Genomic DNA, 16,671 nt, shown 5'->3' on the forward strand with positions numbered 1-16,671 from the left:
TCTCAGTTCTTATGGCCTCGCGGCAGTCATTTTACCAGCCTGAGAAATCAGGAAAGTGCCAACAAATCCACCACCCCACTGGCGCAGAAAGGAGTGTACACAAAGAGTGGGGAATTGATTGAGGTAGGCGCGTGAAAGAACTCGGCGTTCTTATGATGTTTTTCTCGACAGTGAGGACATTCCTTATAAATCCCGGACGCCAGCAGATTTTGAGACGGAGCCCGAACACGAGACTGTCCAGGCCTCACGCAGGGAGAGTGGTTATAAAGAAGTATTGTGTAGCTGCTCTCATAACAGCCTCGGAGTGCAGAAAAACATCGTAAGAATGTGAAATTATGAGAAAGATGTCGCTTCACAAGGCACACGGCAGCCCATGCCAGATAGGAAATTTCCACCCCGCACGGAGAGGTGTGGCTATGAAACACCGATCTGTCATTGGGCTGCATTGAAAATTTTGCTCACCAAGGACATTGCTGAAAGGAAGACTATTTCGAAGAGGAGTTTTGCTAAGAGATGGAGGAGATTCGACAGAGGAAGTCGTGGAGACACAGCGGAAGCGACAGGACATGGGCGCTCTTCAACCCATCGCTAACATCCGCGCTCTGAAACCGTGGTAGCACAGCTTTGGCCACGTATACGACAACCGTCAGACAACGCAGATATCGTACCTGGTCCCCGCCTCAAAGCCACGAATACTAATCGCCGCACAGCTCCGAGGCGACGCGCCGAAACGACGCAGCGCCTGCCGCCGACAGCAGTACAGTGTATTATCGCGAGCTATTAGGGTCATTTTTAGTGTGTTTTACCGTTCATACGAAACATTATGAGACTGAAGCAGCGAGACAATTGTAATCGCCAACAACTATGGTCGTGCAGCGATCTGGTCTATAGCCGAAGAAGCAGTCCTCTTGGGAGAATTTGGTAGCACATACGTGTTACCGAATATAGCAACAGTTACCGTCAGCCTGCGACACAATCATACGATCAGAATGTGGATTTGTTTATTGAATAGGTGAAGAATACTCTTGATGCATGGGGCACATCTTCCAGCGAGTATCATGACGTCATAAGAGAGTAGTATCGTTTTAATGTGTATGAAGGCTTTGCTGCGGTACCAGACCAGGAGAGAAACGAGATGGGCATGTGAGACTTTTTAATTTTTTTTTTTATCTTCGATCCACAAAATCAATTGCTCCTGTGCGAGAGCCCTTTCATCTAAATGTACAAAACTTCAGTCATTAGAAAAAGTTTAACATTTATTCTTTTATTGAAGAGGTTAATGGTAATCAATGCCTTATTGTATATCAGCCACACCGCCTGCATTGTTTTGCCGGCGCCCTTACTGGTTGCTTTCCAGTGAAACATTGCTAAGCGATTATCTCTGCGATGTAGGCGTGCCTGTGCTGAAATGATTTTTTGGGCAGATATGTTGTGATTTCTCTACAGTTACGAGTTTCTCAGTCATTGAAGTGTAAACTTCAAATGTGTATCAGTCTTCCAACACAGTAATTTGTCGTGGACGTATGTGAATATGGACAAGTATTTCGTGAGAACTGTGAACAACATAAATATTGTGATCATATTTCTGGTTACCACGGAAAGGTTTCAGCCACCAAGTTCTTTTCTGGTACTGATCTGAACAAAAACCTTGGAAAACGTTGTACATTGTTACATGAAACAGATAGTGGCAACAAACGACGTCAAAACGAGCATAGTAAAATTCTATAGATCTCGGATGTACTGCTGGATCCGATCGGCGGAAGTCCATGATATTTCGGCAGACAAGCGTTCCACCATAATCAGGTGTGGACCCATGGAATAAGTGACTGATGTGGGCTCACGGTATTGATACCTGCACGTTCAGCCTCGCCGAATCCGCACCGTGCTAGGTGGTGTGGGTGCGTGCAGATGCAATTAGGGGAGGTGTAGAGAGTCTAGTTGCCTTCCATAGGCCCTCCCTGTCGCATCTCGTGTGCGGGTGGCACATTTTGCTTTGCTTGCTGAAGCTTAGTATTGGTTCCCATGCCTGGCTCAGTTAGAAGCCAGTGTCGTTGTTGATTAAAGTATTAGCCACAAGAATTTCAGTTGCTTCTTTGAAAAATGAGTCCCAAAATTTATCGGTCGTATCTAGGAATTTGGTATGCTGGTAATTCATTTTATCTCCGTTCTCAGTGTAGTGTTCCGTTGTTGCAGGATTGTTGGGATGCAGTAAGCGGTCGCGGCATCCATGTTCTATGCACTACACAATTCGTTTCCCCAATACAGTTTGGTACACCCCCGTATATTTGTAACTCGGATAGTCTTTCATTCTCCATAATAAAATTCGTGTTTTGGCTCACTGGAGGAAAACTGGCGTTATGTGGTTCTTTCGCCGTAGTCTGCCAATTTTTTACGATACATTGCCAGCAAAAGTTATCTCCTTCTTCCGTGTTTTCCTCTTCCGTGTCGTTCTGGAGTCTCTTGCTTGGCAGAATAGTCCGAATGTGTCGGCTGCTGTATCCATTCGCATGGAAGGCGGATTCCAGGTGCCGATGCTCTGTCGTCCGACAATGTGCGCCTTTAGTGTTTACTACAGGGTTGAGCACTCTGTTGTTCAGCGTGCAACGAATGAAAGCAGCTGGAGGCGTAGCGATATAAATCCGTATCCTGAACTAGGACTTCGAGAATGGTAAATTGGCAGTGTTGTTCTACTTCCATGGTAAATTGGAAGTTTCCATGGAAGGAATTCAGACGTGCTAAGAAAATCGGTAGTTTTTTATGGTGCATGAGACCATTTGACAATGTCGTCAACATACCGAAAGAAACTATCAGGTGGTAGTTCAGCAATTTACAACCTTTTTCCTCGAAATACTGCACGAAGAGATTTGCAATAACTGGCGAGTGAGGACTGTCCATGGCTACACCATCGGTCTCCTCATACTATCGTCCTTTGAATACAACCGATACCGTAGCCATGAGCATCAGGGAGGGCCTGTAGAAAGCATGGAAGACAGAGGAAAGGAAGCAGTAATTGGGATGTAAGTACAGTGCTTTAAATGTAAAACAAAATACATAAACAAAAGGCATGTAACAGATTTACCTGCATGGACAAGAGACAGACGTGAAACACAGTAACAGAAGAAAGGAAAGACAACTGTCGACTCCCACAAGGGGATGACAGACCGGTTAATCATAGGTTTTGATGATACTCAAGTGTATTTTAGAGGAATATATCCGGAGTATCTGGCATAAGTTCAAATGGTTCAAATGGCTCTGAGAACTATGGGACTTAACATCTGAGGTCATCAGTCCCCTAGAGCTTAGAACTACTAAAAACTAACTAACCTAAGGACATCACAAATATCCATGCCCGAGGAAGGATTCGAAACTACGACCGTAGCAGTCGCGCGCCTAGAACCGTTCGGCCACCGCGGCCAGTTCTGGGATAAGTCCTAGTTTCCGAGACAATTGAGGCTGAAGTCTTATGCCGTAACGTTAATTATGTTTTAACCAAGCTAGCGTAGCGCAATGGCTAAAGCCGAAGGCCCACGGCTACCATAGTGGCAACATGGCTTCAAATTCCGCCCGTGTATTTCTTCTCTTTTCAATTTTACAGTACAGAATATAATTAATAAACAAAATTATTTGAGAACAGTTACTCGTATTTCCGGTGTAGTAATTTCATTAATAAACCACTAATTAGACCGAACTCTCTAGAAACGTGTATTTCGTTTGTTGCAGAATAGATTACAGAATCGTCTTCTCTTACTCGCTATCGCTTGCCGTGGTAAAACAGAATGCTGGATGGTATATGTCGTAGTGGCAACCGAAATAGAAATTCGTAGAGCACTACGCTCATTTAATTAGAGCTATTACCTTTCTGGCACATGGATTTCTCAGAAGCGATGCGGCGAAAAGCTGTTAGATTAAATTCTAAACGACTGCACTTTCATTGACCAGCATTGACGTCAGCCACCCGTATTTTATCATTCCTGTGAAAGCAGGTGCACTAAATTGATACAGAACTGAGGAACGTATATTTATAAAATGTTCGCTCCTAGCTAGTTCTCTATTAGTCTTTACCAGGTCGGGAGCATTTTGATTATTTCCTTAAAATATTAACCTGCACGTATTAAGGAACATCTTTCCTGATGCACTTATGGTAAACTGTACAGTAGAGGAATCGCTAATCCGGTTCAAATCGGTTTTGGCTCCTTATCCCTCTAGGGATCTATTGTACGCCAATTGGTACTGGCAACCAGTTTGATTGGTGGAGATCGATATTACGGATGACCACTTCGTCTCTATCTGAAATCCTTTCGCAGTCGTTAAAACTTCGTCCATCGTTGCGTACTCTTTGGAATTGTCCCAATAAATGAATCACAAACGGAGCACACATTTGATGAAGGTGTGCTGCGTTGATTGATTTATTAGTGGAATTACTATACGAAAAGGACTGTTTACTAAAAATTTTCCATGATATACACTATTTGATATTCGATGATACTCTGTATGATGACAATGAAAAAGAATAAGAAAGGAAAGTACACATGCGTGATGTGAACCCATACCGCCAATATGGTGGCTGTGAGCTTTAGCCACTACGCTATGCTCGCTTGTTGAATATGCGTCAACTTCACCAGTATGAGACGCATGCAGAAAATTTAAATACCGATTATCTCGGAAACTTGGGGCAGTAGAATGAAAAGCTGCTATCCAGGAACTCACCAAAACTGGTCTCATTTTGCCCCTGCCAGAGACCCATTATAAAAGAAGTGTTGAGCTTGGAAAGCCAACAGTGAGAAACAAAACAATATGTTTATGTGATATGAAGCGTGAACTACTGAGCTATAAGAGCTCAGTGAGGCACACGTACACTGTTACGGTACCTAACGGTGATAGGTACATTTACATTACAACAACATGAAAACAATCTGGACAGCACCAAAAGAAATGTTTTTTTTTTTTTTTTTTTTAGTTTCGTTGTTGTTTACGAATACTGTGTTGCACATAGTCATAAAATTTTATCTATTCCAGGATGTACCTACGAGTAACATTCTCCATTTTGTGTCAAATCGTATTGCATTTTGGGTGGTAGATGGGAAAATACGACGATGTGGGAGAGTGGCTCAGTGCCGGAGGCGAGTGGAGGTGTAGACGATGCAACGACGCAGTGTGGTGCAAAAATCCTTTTTTATTACTTTTGTTTTCTTTGACGCGTGGGATCTCTAGTCATCTGACCGGTTTGATGTGCACCGCCACCAGTTCCTGTCTTGTACCAATATCTGTTCTCAAAATGCCAACTCAGACCTTCGTCCGCAAAGATTTTGATATTTGCTGGATGTATTCCTGTGTTCCTGCACAGCTTTTACCTTCCACAACTCGCTCTGTACGTTATTCCCTGATTTATTAACACATGTCCTATCGTTGTGTCCCTTCTACTTGTCAGTGTAGGCCATTTATTCCTTTCCTTACCAATTCTGAGGAGAACCTCATCATTGCTTCCCTTATCAGTCCACCTAATTTTCAACATTGTTGTGTAGCACCATATCTCAAATGCTTCGATTCTCTTCTGTTCGTGTATTCCCACGGTCCATGTTTCACTACTATACTCAGAAATATTTTCTTAGGATTAAGGCCTGTGTTTGATACTAGTGCTAGTCTGCTTTTTATATCATCCTTGGTTGTTTTGCTGGCTAGGTACCAGAACTGCTTAATTTGGGCTACTTCGTGATCCTCATTTCTGACGTTAAGTTTCTAGCTGGTTTCACTTTTGCTACTTCTCATTACTTTCGTCGTTCTTCGATTTACTCTCAATCCACGTTCTGTCTCATTAAGCTGTTCGCTCTAATCAAAATCTGTAATTTTTCTTCATTTTTCATAGCGATGTCATCAGCGAATCTTATTTATATCCTTTCTGCCGGAATTTTAATGTCACTCTTGAAACCCTTTTATTTTCGTCATTTCTTCCTTCGGTGTGTAGATCAAACGGTAGTCACCAAAAACGATATTATTGTCATATTTTTTAATCCGGATACTTCGTTCTTGGCCTTCCAGTTTTAATATTCCCAGTTGGTTCTTGTACATATTATATGTTACCCTCCTCTCCCTGTAGTTTACTCATATTTTTCTCAGAATTTCGCACACCTGGCACCATTTTATATTGTAAACGTTTTTGCATGTTTACAGATCGTACGAACGTGTTTGATTTTTCTTCAGTCTTGCTTCCATTATCAACTGCAAAGTCAGAAATGCTTCTCCGGTGCCTTTAGTTTTCCTAAAGCGAATCTGATCGTCATCTAACAGCTCCTCAATTTTCTTTTCCATTTTTCTATTTATTATTCTTGTTAGCAACTTCGATGCATGAGCTGTTAATCTGATTGTGTGATAATTCTCGCGCTTATTGTCTCTTGCTATCTTGGCCATTGTGTACATGATGTTTTCAGAAAGTCTGATGGTATGTCGTCAGTCTCATACGTTCCACACATCCACTTGAATAGAGGTTTTATTGGTACCTTCCCCAATGATTTTAGGAATTGTGATGGAGTATTGTCTATCCTTCTGTCTTATTTGATCTAAAGACTTCCAAAGGTCTTTTAAAGTCTGATTCTAACACTGAGTCCCCCATGTCTTCCCTGTCAACTCCTGTTTCTTCTTCCATCACGACATCAGCCAAGTCCTCTCTCGCATAAAGGGTCTCAATGCACTCATTCCGCCTAATCCACTTTCTCCCCTGCATTCAACTGCGGAATTCCGGAAATTATTAACAATCGCAAAAAAAAACCAGAGAAATGTGTCTGCAGCATGCGGACAACAGGTGCCGGGCGATGAGCCTCTGATCCGAGCACACATGTATAGCCGCGCTGATGCAGGCATGGATGAAGGACGGCATTGTACACTTTTCTGCTACCTCTGCGCGGTGGCAGGAGGCTGCTGGCTCTGTCAGGACAGGCGGCAATGGAGCGACAGTCGGTGCCCAGAGGCAGGCTGACTCGCCTGGCTAGACTGCCCCAGGTGTCGAGCACGCATCCAGCAGGCTGGGAAGCGGCGGCACAGAACAGACTTGATTTGCTACCTGTCCTGGACGAAGTGGCGGCGACGATGTGGCTTATTGCCAGCAGCCCAGGCAATCAGCCAGCGGTCGGTGCTCCACTTCCGAGAGAAGTGGAGACAGGAATGGGAAAAAGCGACCTGTTAAAACCGACACCGGTATTTATTTCTGGATAACCGGTACCTTTCGTTATTTTTTGGTCTCTCTTATAAAATTTCCTTAATTTTTAATAAGAATATGTTGTTTTTAAATACGGAAATGGGAAAAGCGATCAGTGCTGTTTCAGTAACAACGCCAACAGGAACGAGCAACAGACACGTGACGTAAGAATTGGTACAGCATTGCTGGGATTATAATGTCCCTTTTGCCATATGGCGTATCTTAAGGTATGTGTGTGTGTGTGTACAATGTGTAAGATTTCACCCATCTGGTCTATACAGTATTTTCTCACTGTCTTTGCAAGACATTCGTCGTATTACAGACTCGCAGCAGCCCTACTCTGAGAACATTTTTACGAAGCGACGTAGCGATGAAGTACAAAGCTTCATTTGCTTTAAAAGTTTAAAGATTTGGCTGCCATTTTGTAAGTAGGCTGTATAGGTCTTTTTTTATTGGTAACGCCACGTAGCACTCTGTATGAAAATCACTGGCTGTTCTGTGTGCGGTCTGTGGCTGGTTTCCATTGTTGTTTGCTATTGTAGTGTTGGGCAGTTGGAGGTGAGCCGTCAGCAGTGGTGGATGTGGGGAGAGAGATGGCGGAGTTTTGAGAGCGGATGATCTGGACGTGTGTCCGTCAGAGACAATAAATTTGTAAGACGGGATGTCATGAACTTATATATATATATATATATATATATATATATATATATATATATATAATGACTTTTTAACACTATTAAGGTAAATACATTGTTTGTTCTTTACCAAAATCTTTCATTTGCTAACTATGCCTATCAGTAGTTAGTCACTTCAGACTCTTTAGACTCTTTTATCTAGCTGGCAGTAGTGGCGCTCACTGTATTGCCGTAGTTTGAGTAACGAAGATTTTTGTGAGGTAAGTGATTCATGAAAGGTATAGGTTATTGTTAGTCAGGGCCAATCTTTTTAGGGATTATTAAAAGTCAGATTGCGTTGCGCTAAAAATATTGTGTATCAGTTTAAGCACAATCATTTATAATCTTTCTAAGGGGACGTTTCAATTTCTATGAAATAATAAAAGAGGAGAGAAATTATAGTAACAGTAATAAATTAAAAATTAAAACAATTCATCCACAGAATAAACAAAAATGGAAAGTAGGTGATCTGCTCCCTCTGCCCACATAATATCCCTTTATCTGCATGTAGCCTTGAAAACAGACAGATTTAATACCAAAACGATGTTCTCCAACCATACGTTTCACCCTTTAGCACTCACTATTCATTATGTCAAAATAGTTGTATGATCCCTGATTACAACGTGATTTTTCTGCAGAGTTTCATAAAATTAGAACCAAAAGAAGTAAACTTCTGGTAGTATTCAAACAGCTTCACTTTTCGAGAAAGCAGCAAATTGTGGACAGACTAAGTTTTCTCTTACTTGCCTGTTTGATTTAATATTCTGATTCTGTGTCTCAAATCCGTGACACTCCCTCCCCTACTTCTCGATAACACAAAAAGTTTGCCATTCTTTGAACGTTCACGATATACTCCGTTATCTAGTAAGTATCCCACACAGCGCAGCAGTAGTCCAAAAGAGGACTGGCAAGCGAAATATAGGCTGTCTAGCAGATCTGTTCAATCTTCTAAGTGTTCTACCAATAAAACGTGGTCTTTTGTTCACCTACCCCACAACACTTTCTATTTGTTCTTTCCAATTTTATTTGTTCATATTTATAATTTCTAGGTGTTTAGTTGAATTTACGGCCATTAGATTTGATTTATCGTGTAACCTGAGTTTAAGGGAATCCTTTTAACACTCTTATGGGTGACCTAACACTTTCATTATTTATGGTCAACTGTCAATTTTCGCACCATACGGATATCTTATCTAAATCGTTTTGCGATTGGTTTTGATTTCCTGTTGACTTTCCCACATAGTGAACAGCAGAATCATATGCAGAAAAACGAAGAATGCTGTTCGTGCTGTTTCGTAAATCGTTTGTATAGATAAGGAAGTGCAGATGGCCTATAACACTACCTAGAAGAACTCCAGAAATCACTTCTGTTTTACTAGATGACCTTCCATTAGTTACCACGAACTGTGGCCTCTCTAAAACAAAACCATGAATACAGTCGCTTAACTGAGACGATATTCAGTATGCACGCAGTTTGATTACAAGCTGATCTTGAAGTACGGCGTCAAAAGCTTTCTCGAAATCTAGAAATAAGGAATCTGTTTGAAATCTCTTGTCAACAGCACTTAACACCTTGTGTGGATAAGGAGCACCCTTTTCTCATCTCTTTTCATTAATAACGTTGAAGAAAACAGCTCTAGCATATATTTGATCACAATTCCAACAGCTTTTTAGACTGAAATGGCTAGGAAAATACCCGCAAACATGTCTAATAGAAACAGTATAATTATGCAAATTTCGGAGGAGATGCTTCCTGAAGTCTCTGAAGTTGACTCCGGTGACTCATATGTTACAGAGGAAAACGATCTATCAACGGTGGAATACGGCACTGGTTCAGATATACCGAAAAACGAACAGAATTACAGCATTCAGTATGAAGAGAATGTTGAATGCTAACGATAAATAGCCGAATACGTCAAACGCAGACTGTGATCCTCGAGATTCACCAAGTGTTCCAAGTCCTCTGTATGCTTATTAACGAATTTACTCTCTGAAATTGCATAAAAATTTATAGTATTTCAACTTCAACATTCTTCTTCAGAAACTCCTTCCTTGCTATTGCCAGTCTACATTTTATATCCTTTCAACTTCGACCATCATCAGTTATTTCGTTCCCCAAATAGGAAAACCCATCTACTACTTTAAGTGTGTCATTCCTAATCTAATTCCCTTAGCATCAGCTGATTTAATTCGACTACATTCCATCATCCTCGTTTTGCTTTGTTGATGTGCATCTTACATTCTCCTTTCAAGACACTTTCAATTCCATTCAACTGCTTTTTAGGTCCTTTGCTTTTTCTGACAGAATTTCAGTGTCATCGTTAAACCTCAAAGTTTTTATTTATTCTCCATGGATTTTAATTCTTACTCCAAATTTTTATCTCGTTTCCTTTACTGCTTGCTCAGTACATAGATCGAATAACATCCGAGATAAGCCACAACCCTGCGTCACTCCCTTCTCAACCACTGCTCACCTTTCGTGCCCCTCGACATTTACAACTGCCATCTGGTTTCTGTACAAGTTGTAAATAGCGTATCGCTCCCTGTATTTTCCCCGTGACACCTTCAAATTTGAAAGAGAATATTCCAGTCAGCATTCTCAAAAGCCTTCTCTAAGTCTACAAATGCTAGAAACGTAGGTTCGCCTTTACTTAATCTTCTAAGAGAGGTCGTAGGGTCAGTGTTGCCTCACTTGTTCCAACAATTCTACGGAATCCAAATTGATCCTCCCCGAGGAAGGCTTCTACCAGTTTTTCCATTCGTCTGTAAAGAAATCGTGTTAGTATTTTGCAGCCGTCACTTGTTAAACTGATAGTTTGGTAATTTTCACACCTGTCGACACTTGCTTTCTTTGGGATTGCTGTTAATACATTCTTCTTGAAGTCTGAGGATATTTCGCCTGTCTCATACATCTTACTCACCAGATGGTAGAGTTCTGTCAGGGCTGGCTCTCCCAAGGCTATCAGTAGTTGTAATGAAATTTTGTCTACTTCTGAGACCTTGTTTCGACTTCGGTCTTTCAGTGCTCTGTCAAATTCTTCACGCACTATCGTACACTATGCGATCAAAAATATCCGGACACGTGGCTGAAAATTACTTACAATTTATTGGCGCCCTGCATCGTTAATGCTGGAATTAAATATGGTGTTGTCCCACGCTTACCTTGATGACAGCTTCCACTCTCGCATGCATACGTTCAATCAGGCGCTGGAAGGTTTCTTGAGGAATGGCAGCCACGAAGTCGGAGTTCCAAAACATCCCAAAGGTTTTCTATATGATTCTATAGGATTCAGGCCAGGACTCTGTACAGGCCAGTCCATTACAGAGATTTTATTGTCGTATAGCCACTCCGCTATAGGCCGTGCATTACGAACAAGTGATCGATCGAGTTGAAAGATGCAATCGGCATTCCCGCATTGCTCTTCCACAGGTCGAAACAACAAGGTGCTTAAAACATCATTGTAGGCCTGTGCTATGATAGTGCACGCAAAAGCCGGCCAGAGTGGCCGAGCGGTTCTAGGCACTACAGTCTGGAACCGCGCGACCGCTACGGTCGCAGGTTCGAATCCTGCCTCGGGTATGGTTGTTTGTGATATCCTAAGGTTAGTTAGGTTTAAGTAGTTCTAAGTTCTAGGGGACTAAAGACCTCAGAAGTTAAGTCCCATAGTGATCAGAGCCATTTGAACCATTTTGCGCGCAAAACCACAAGGGGTGGAAGAACCTCCATGAAAAACACGCCCTCATGATAACAGCATCGCCTCCTGTTGACACTACACACGCTGGCAGATGACGTTCACCGGGCACTCGCCATACCCACACCATTCCATTGGATCGATACATTGTGTACCATGATTCGTCATTCCACACAACGTTTCTCCACGGTTCAGTCGTCGTTTGGCATTTACCGGCGTGATGTGTGGCTCGACTTTGAAATCCAAGATTTCTCACTTCCTGCGTAACTGTCATAGTACTTACAGCGGATCCTGATGCGCTTTGGAATTCCTGTGTGATAGTTCGTGTAGATGTCTGCCTATTACACATTACGACCCTCTTCAACTGTCGGCGGTCTCTGACAATCAGCAGACGAGGAGGCCTGAGCTCTTTTGTGCTGTACGTGTCCCTTCACGTTTCCACTTCACTACCACTTCGGAAACGTGGACCTAGGATGAGGAAAACTAGCGTACAGATGTATGACACAAGTGACACCCAATCACCTGACCACGTTCGAAGTCCGTGAGATGTCCGGAGCACCCCATTCTGCTCTCTCACTATGTCTAATGACTACTGAGGTCGCTGATATGGTGTACCTGGCGGTAGGTGGCAGCACAATGCACTTAATATGAAAAACGTATGTTTTAGGGATGTACCGTTACTTTTGATCACACAGTGTATCTCCCATCTCACCTTCAGCTACGTTCTCTTCCATTTCAATAACATTGCCCTCAGGTACATCGCCTTTGTATAGACTCTCAATATACTCCTTCCATCTTTCTGCCTTCCCTTCTTTGCTAAGTACTGGTTTTCCATCTGAGCTCTCGATATTCACACAGATGGTTGTCTTTCCTCCAAAGGTCTCTTTAATTTTCCTGTAGGCATTATCTATCTTACCCTAGTGATATATGCCTGTGGAACCTTACATTTGTTCCCTGCTTAGCCATTTTGCACTTCCTATGGATCTCATTTTTGAGACGTTTGTATTCCTTTTCGCCTGCTTCATTTGCTGCATTTCTATATTTTCCCTTTCATCAATTAAATTCAATATCTCTTCTGTTACCCAAGGATTTCTATTCGCTCTCGTCTTTTTATCTACTTGATCCTTCGCTGCCTTCACTATTTCATCTCTCATAGCTAACAATTCTTCTTTTACTATATTTCTTTCTCCTTTCTTGTCAATCGTTCTCTAATGCTGTCTCTGAAACTCTCTACAACCTCTGGTTCTTTCAGTTCATCCAGGTCCCATCTCCTTAAATTTTCGACCTTTTGTAGTTACTTCAGTTTTAATCAACAGTTCATAACCAACATATTGTGGATAGAGTCCACATCTGCCCCTGGAAATGTTTTACAATTTAAAACCTGGTTTATCTCTATCTTACCATTATATGATTTATCTGAAATCTTCCAGTGTCTCCAGGCCTCTTCCGCGAGTACAACCTTCTTTCATCATTCTTAAACAATGTGTTGGCTATGATTCAGTTATGCTCTGTGCAAACTTCTACTAGGCGGCTTCCTCTTTCATTCCTTACTGCCATTCCATATTCACCTACTACTTCTCCTTCTCATCCTTTTCATACTATCGAATTTCACCCCCCATGACTATTAAATTTTCATCAGCCTTCATTATCTGAACAAATTCTTTTATCTCATCACACAGTTCTTCCATCTCTTCGTCATCTGCGGAACTAGTTGGCATATAAACTTGTACAACTGTGAAAATCGTGGGCTTAGTGCCTATATTGACTACAATAATGCGTTCGCTATGCTGTTCGTAGTAGCTTAGCCGCGTTCCTATTTTTTTATTCATTATTAAACCTACTCCTGCATTACCCCGATTACGTTTTGTATTTATAGCCCTGTCTTAACCGGAGTAGAAGTCTTGTTTCTCCCGCCACCGAGCTTTGTTAATTCCCACTATACCAACTTTAACCTATCCATTTTCCTTTTTAAATTTTCTGATCTCCCTGTCCGATTACGGGATATGACTATCCATGCTACGATCCGTAGAACGCCAGTTTTCTTTCTCCTGATAACGACAACCTCCTGAGTAGTACCCGCCGGGAGATCCGAATGGGAGACTATTTTACCTCCGTAATATTTTACCCAAGAGGACCCCGTCATCATTTAACCATACTGTAAAGCTCCATGCCCTATGGAAAAATTACGGGTGTAGTTTACCCTTGGTTTCAGCCATTCACAATACCAGCACAGCATGTAAGGTGTCAGGCAAATCCAACACCTTCCATGAAAACCCTGACAAGATAAGCAAATCCAGTAGTATGTCACATAGCTCCGAATAAATCGTGACATTAAATTAACCAAAGTAATACGAGTAACGAGTGAGCAAATGGAATACCACAGACTAACACAAGAATGCCTAAATGCATGTCATACCTTCCCACCGTGAAACAGACGCAGTTCCGAGGGGAGAAACGAGAACAGAAGCCGAGAGCAGAACCGTGTTAAGCTGGAAGGCCCTACGATAAGGGACGAACACCCACGTCGCCAGCTAACCGCTAGGACCACACCCCAGCCGCAAGTTTTAGCGTGAGACTTTTTCGGGTCTCTGTTACGTCAGGACCACCCCCCAGCACATGTTAAAAGCAAGAGCCCTCCAGAAGAACAGTATAGATCTTACGATAACAAATAAGGGCCACCCCCAGCCGCAAGTTTTAGCGTGAGACTTTTTCGCGTCTCTGTTACGTTGCAAACATTAAAAACATTGCCCCACCACGAAAAGTATAACGTTTCTCATTGGATAGACAGAATTTTTGTAGGTGGAGCTTAAGGTTAACATTGAAACCCTGATTGGTCAGATGAAAACACAACCAGATAGTTTTTCTTAACCAACTTCGGTAAATTGTAGTAAGGAGAAGTTAGGAGGGAGTTGCTTCCGAGACGGCAGGTGAGCGGAGCTGTGCTGTCCGCCGCCCCCTGACGAACACCGACAAGGTAATGAACGCACGCGATGCCGCATAACAGCGCATAAAGCTTCACTCAGAACTGCAGAAGTCTCACCTGTTACACCCCCTTTTTGCGTAATACTAGTGTCGATCGTCAATTAAAGCTCATGGTGTTCACATTTGCCACTTGAAGTAAAAATCTGAAACGCGATGATTTTTCAGTTATATAGTTATTGAGAAGCCACATCAGCCACAGACAAGTTAGATAAGTAAGTAAAGATAATTGAGGGTCACTGTAGACCATTTTGATAGTTTTCTGTCTTGTGAAACTTAATTTAAACCTAGATTATAGATGTGATATGGCATAGGTCATCCTTCGATCCATTGTAGAACTTGGAAACCCACTCAGGGAATTTTCGTTCACATTTTTGTTGAACGCAGTTGGTTTTTGCTATCCTGTATTAAAACATTTCCTTTTATCAATAGTACAATTTATAAACAATGTTTTGTGATAAGAATAAAATTTTCAACGGTAAACTTAACTGCTTTTTCCGCGTTATTTTATCAGCTAACTAAAAATAGGAAAGCCTTGAACCCCTTCCACTAAATTTAGTTAGTATTAAGATTCTTTTACAGGGAGTGCAGTGGTGCTGACGCTGAAATCATTAAGTATTTGGTTATATCATCGCTAGTCTCACTGAACTCTTCTGAACTCTACATGTCATGTGTGGTCTGACGTCTCCTTACCAGCAACAGGTCACAGGTTCAAACTAGTCAATTCCGTAAAAAACACGGTGAGAGCGTCGTTGCGCGAAAGTGGTAGGGAGACACAATATTGAACAAACAGACACCACGCAGAATGTTAGAAGCAAGGCCGTTTTGGTTTTAGTTACAAGGCCAGGTCAGTAAATCATCCAGACCGTTGCCCCTGCAATTACTGAAAAGGCTGCTGCCCCTCTTTAGGAACCACACGTTTGTCTGGCCTCTCAACAGATACCCCTCAGTTGTGGTTGCACCTAAGGTACGGCTATCTATATCGCTGAGGCACGCAAGCCTCCCCACCAACGGCAAGGTCCGTGGTTCATGGAAGGACGGGAGTACATAAACAAATACATTAACATACATTAACAACTACATTAATAAATAATTGGTGTTAATAATTCTGTTTCCGGTGATGATTGTAGGTATTGGTAAGAAGGTCCCGAAATGTACTTCATGTACCGTTTTTCAACATTCTGTACCCACACATTTTTGTTCGCTGTATGCCGCCGAAACGACCTTGTTCGCATGTGCCAATTTGCACTACCCGTTTTGATACTGAAAATGGCTAATATGAGCGTCTATACGGTGTTCATAATTCCCGTTACGAACTTCTCTGACTTATAAAGAGAAGAGAGTACATAATGTTGAAAAGATGCTCGTAAATTTTTGTAACTGAAAGACATCTGACCAAATCGGTTGGTGACCAAATCTGGTAGTAACCAAATGGAACTTAAAGTATTGTTTTCAGACAATCGTCTTGTGACGTATCTAATTTATCTTACTCACTTTACAGAAAAAAATGACATTACACGAGATTTTCTAAGGTTAGGCATTCGGCAAGTGTCCGTTACTGTCCATTGGTTTAAAAATCTATGGTGACGACTGATTCTGGACACTTCCTCCCCATCTGAAGACTTCTTTGGAACAGTGACTACAACTGCTGTCCTGGGATTTGGTCTTTCTTCCATAATTCCATCCTGGTGTGTTTATTAATAAACTCCTTACCCAGTTCCACATTTTCAGGAAATGGCTCTACTACACATGAAGTATTTTTTGGCAAATCAGATAGCCCAATCATTCAGATTAGCCTTCCTATATCTTTCAGTATTGTATGCTGTGAGTCAAGTGTGAGAGTCCATATACACAAGTTAACAGGCCTGTGTGTTGTCTTAGGACTTCCTTGCAAGTGTTTGACACTGCCAGCAATAAAACTGAGACTGAATGATGTTCCACCCAGCACCACTACACACTGTTGTTGATCACAATGGCACAATGGTTAACCAGGATGTCTAGACGAAGTATGATCTTGTAACACATGCCTACACTAGGAAGAACGTCCACCAACAACTGTAAAAATCTCCTCCCGACTCAGATATCCAAAAATACTGCACAAAGGGAGTGAATACTTTTATCACCCCCAATACTTACT

Source organism: Schistocerca piceifrons, chromosome 3, assembly GCF_021461385.2.
Source record: "Schistocerca piceifrons isolate TAMUIC-IGC-003096 chromosome 3, iqSchPice1.1, whole genome shotgun sequence".
NCBI classification, from domain to species: Eukaryota; Metazoa; Arthropoda; class Insecta; order Orthoptera; family Acrididae; genus Schistocerca; species Schistocerca piceifrons.